The sequence below is a fragment of the Haemorhous mexicanus genome, chromosome 11, assembly GCF_027477595.1.
Source record: "Haemorhous mexicanus isolate bHaeMex1 chromosome 11, bHaeMex1.pri, whole genome shotgun sequence".
Classification (NCBI taxonomy): Eukaryota; Metazoa; Chordata; class Aves; order Passeriformes; family Fringillidae; genus Haemorhous; species Haemorhous mexicanus.
This window is the reverse complement of record NC_082351.1, coordinates 24369019-24373625: the sequence shown is the minus strand read 5'-3', so window position 1 is coordinate 24373625 and position 4607 is coordinate 24369019. Positions and strand designations below refer to the sequence as shown.

Genomic DNA, 4607 nt, shown 5'->3' with positions numbered 1-4607 from the left:
GTCTATAATTTTACAAGAGAACAATTATAGATTAATCTGCCGCAACTGCTAAAAACATTAGTATGTGGCATAGAATGTAAGTGAAAAAAATCCAGCAATGCACAGCTCTGCTCTAACACCTGGTGTCAGGGCCAAAGTAAGTGACCAGCTTCAAACTACCTTCTCAAACTGATTGTGCAGTGATTGTCCTTCTCAGCCAATCCACAACTAAGTCCACAAGTTTTCACCCCTGGAGGTGGAAAATTGAAAAATGTGGAGCTGTCATTCTTATGTTCCACTGCCCTCATCTCACTCACATGATACTGAACTCATACCTTCCATTTCTAGGATATGTTCTAAGGCATGTTTCTTTTTCCCTGGCTTCAAACCTGTCACTTGGCCTCAGTGTCACCATGTATATTTAGTCTCATTTACCCCATTTTTGTTTCTTGCTTCTTTTACTGCTCCTTCCACTAGAGACTTCTTTTTCCTTACCTTATAATGTCTTTCCCATTGCCACTGATCACCTTCAGGATCCTTAGGCGGTCATGTCCATGTGGGGCATGGGCAGTCCAAACAAAACATGCCAAGATGTAAACTGGTGCATGAGTTATTGCTACTATTCATATTACTTTTAATGGCAAAGGAGATTGTAGTTATTGCTACATCATATTACTATTCATAAAGCTGCTAACATCGGTGGTTATTTTTCAGACCATTACTCAGGATATTGCCCTATAATTTTCTTTAACTTAATTTTAATAGTCTGCTTCATTCCTTTTTTTGTTTTTCCTGAGTGCTGTGGGTGGCAAAATATAAGCAGCTTTTGTTTAATTCCCTGCTTATTCTTGAGGGCTTGAGTTACTTCACTTACCAAATCTCCTGCTTCTCTATCTCCTGGTCTGTCATAATGCTAGCCAGAGATCTATACCTACAGTGAATTTCCTTTGATAGATATTTTTTTACACTTACAGCTGCTTCATTTCTGTCAGTGGGGAGTATTAAACCCATTCCAAAACTGTGCACTCGATGATAAGCAGGGACTTTTTTTTTCTTTTTAAATTTAGAGCAGTTTATAATTTGTACTCTTTACCAAGGTCCCCAGGCTCTCTCATGCGAGAGATGGAAGCTTGGTTATATTAGTTTGCTGACAGAATTTAAGGGGGGAAAATGAGATGGCAGAAAGCATCTCGTGGCAGCACAGAGCTCTGAACCCCGCTCGGACACCGTTCAGTAAGCACAGCCCACGGCACTGCGCGCGTCACCCGCGGCCAGGGCCGGCCCCTCACTCGGGACGAGCCGCCGCCGCGGTGGCAGCGTGCGAAGAGCCCCGGCCAGACCACGCGCCCGCGGCCGCCCGGGGCAGGCGCTCCGCCCGCCGGCCACGACCCTGCACCAGCCCCACGGTCCCCCAGCGAGCGCAGGCACGGCCACGAGGCGGGCGAGCGGCCGGAGCAGAGCCGCGGCGGGGCACGGGGCGCCGAGCAGCCCTCGCCCAGCGCAGTACCAGGCCCCTCCTCGCCCCCTCCTCTGCCCCAGGGGGGACGCGGGCACGGCGGCCAGGGAAACATCCAGAGGCTCGTGGCCACCCGCGGGAATGCGCTTACTTGGTCGGGGCCCAAGCGAGCTGTCGACAGCTGGGAGAAGAGTGGCAGCGCGGGACGGAAGCTGACACGGCTCGGACGGAAGCACCGCGGCACACGGGAGGGTCCCGCCCCCGCCCCGCCCCCGCCCCGCCCTCACGGCTGAGCCGCGCTCATGTCCTACCGGCCCTGGGCGCGCTGGGCGGCGGCGGCGGGTGAGTGCTGCCCGGCCGGGGGGGACGGCGCAGGTTTGGGGCGGCCAAAAAGTGTTACCGCTAGACATGAGCGCACAAAAGAGTGCTCGGTTCTGTGTTCCTGGCCTCCCTCGCCGCTGCTCCCGATCTCCGGCTAGGAAGAATGCGTAGCACTGAGAGCACCAGATGCTGAGAAAATACAGATTTGGGAGCCCTGAACAAAACAGGAAAAGGAAGACGTTTAGTCCAAGCCAAGATTCCAGCTGTAGAAAATACATCGGTTTTCAGCTTTCAGTTTTGATGGGTTACCTATGTTTATCTGTGAGTCAAAAAAAACCCCCAAAACAAACCACAACAAAAACCGTCCCCAACACCCAAACACATTTTAAAATGCCAACTAATCGCTGCAAGCGTTGCAGCAGCAGAGGAAAAAGGAAAATAAGCAGCCTGTAATTTTTATAGGCTCCTTTGTCACATATGTGCTTAAAATAAATCACCCAAATAATCGCTTTAATTCCGCATTAGTGCATACAGCAGTTTACTGATTTTATGGCTGATGGTTAGGCTTTATGAACACTTAGTATTTCAGTGCTACAAGGAAGGAAGTGCTGAGCACAGATGTTTGCAAACAGCGATAATAATAAATTACTGCAAAGTAAAGACAAGCTCTTGACGTCACATACCTACTCTCTTATTTATGCAGAAAAAATATCTTAACATATTCAGTAAAAAGCTATCAGGAATTCCTGGCCGGTGCTGCGGTGGGAAAAGATACGGCGGGCCGTGCCTGAACACTTAAAGATTGTTCTGTCATTGTTTGAGCCGACCTGGTGGAGGTATTTCTCATATCTAATTCTTTTCATTTTCTTTAGTTGACAGCTGTAGCTGAAGTCCGATGATGAAGAAGTACGTTTTGGAGATGGCAGAGGCTGGAGGGTGCTGAAGCAGTTCTAGTCTTTCTTGCAGGGCAAGGCAAAACCATTCTCCTCATCACCACAGCTCACAGGAACTGAAAGCTAGGGACTAAGAAGAGGGTTTTAAAGAAGTGACATGGATGGCTCCAGTAGGAGCACAGGATCTGAGCCCCTTAGGATTAGACCACAAAAATAAAATTGCTGTAGGTCTGTGCCTCATTGCTGCGTCTCTCTTTTTTCTACCTGTTCCCAGTGTATGCTTGGTCTAGAATATCAAAACTAGACAATCTGTTTCTGAGACAGATCTGAATTTCAGAGCACATGCTCTTCCTGACTAGCATCATGCCGCCTGCAGGCTTTTCACATTCTCCTTGCCAGGAAAATATCACACCTACTTATAAGACATCAATACGAGTCAAGAGCAATTGTTGATCCTCTGCTCATCCAGGCATAATTTTGGAGATTCAGTATGGACCTGCTGGGACAAGCAGGGGCTCCAAGCAGCCTCTCTGATGTGAAGCATGTCACTTCTCGCAGTCACCCTCCTGCGTATTACCTATTTCCTACCAGGTGAGAGGAGGTGTGCAAATTCTTCTGGCATCAATGATTTTATGGCACATGCCACCTGGGCACATTCCTCAGTATGCCTCTGGCAGCTGCCAGTTCTCAACACTGCTTAAATAGTTCTCTGCCCCAAAAGAATGTACTGATTTTCTTGATTCTTCCCTGAAGATTGTAAGTGAACCTGATGGAGCAGAAAGTGAAGAGGACATATTTTTGTGGGCACTGGTTTGGAGCACAAAATTTACCTTTGGCTCAGAACCCTTTTACAAAGATCTTCAAATACTGCCAAACTACAACAGAGACTGCAAGTGACTGAAAAAGCATACCAAACCTCCTTTGCCCTTTAAAAGATAGAAACTCCCTAGAAGACAGTTATATTTAGCAGTCATGAGAAAAAATACATTAGGAGCAATCAACACAGAAAAGGTCCTCTTCTTTTTATGCTGGGTTGTCTACTTTCCCCTTCCTTCTTTAAAATTGTTTCTCTGCTTCTGAGAAAAATTACAAAAATTAAAGCAATTTTCCTGTGTCCCTCATAGACAGGAAATGGTGATGCGTTTAAACACTGATCTAGTGTGCAGAAACCCTCCTCACATAGCCACAGGGACATTATATATATCTCACCTTCCTAGCGTAAGTTACTTTGAAGCCCCTCTCGGTAGAAACCCAGAGACAAATGCAATCCTGTGCATGGTGCTGCTCAGACCCTCTCTCCTCACAGAGACATTTTCCCCCCAAGAGCAAAAAGATACAAGGGGCCACCATAAGGTCACATGAACCAGAACACAATGAAGGAGGGGGAGGATCTATAGGCAATATAGTCCCAGTATTGTCTGCTCCTTCAATAGCTCTTAAGTGCAAGAAAATTACCTCTTACTCTTTTGACACGAATCAACCACCCGTGCTACTGAGGTGTTACTGGATTGGAGTTCCAGAACTCACAATGTTTCTGTGAAGGAGTAGGAATGTTAGGTGCTTGCTCCTGAAAGCTTCTTTCTCTCCAAACAGGGACTATCCCTTTGAGAGAGTCACAGGCATCTCACGTGGTTGTTTTTATTTAATGCCTTCCTGTCATTGGCAAAGGTTTTCCTTCTTTGACTGACCTACTTGTGTCAAGGCTCCTACATGTGAAGCCTCCTTTCTTTGATCTTTCTAAAGCTGGTGGCAAGGCAGAAATAGTGAGTGAAATATCTACTATGGCGTTGGAAAGGCTTTTGTTGCAGTTTTATGATGTAGCTTCTATGGCAATGGAGAGGCTGAAAGTGCTATTTCCAAGTGAAAATATGTCCGTTTCTCATGTCTGCCGTGTCGCCTCATTTTACCACATTAAATGGTTGAACCCACATTTTATTTCAAGCTTGTTCTCCTTCTCT

At 46.8% G+C, this 4607-nt stretch overlaps 1 long non-coding RNA gene across 1 annotated transcript; it reads left to right on the top strand.

Annotated features, from left to right (window-relative positions):
- Positions 1-1939: 1939 nt before the first annotated feature.
- Positions 1940-2889, top strand: LOC132332500 (uncharacterized). Its single transcript, XR_009487917.1, has 2 exons — positions 1940-2077; positions 2629-2889. It is a non-coding gene; the product is annotated as an uncharacterized LOC132332500 (long non-coding RNA).
- The last annotated feature ends 1718 nt before the right edge of the window (positions 2890-4607 follow it).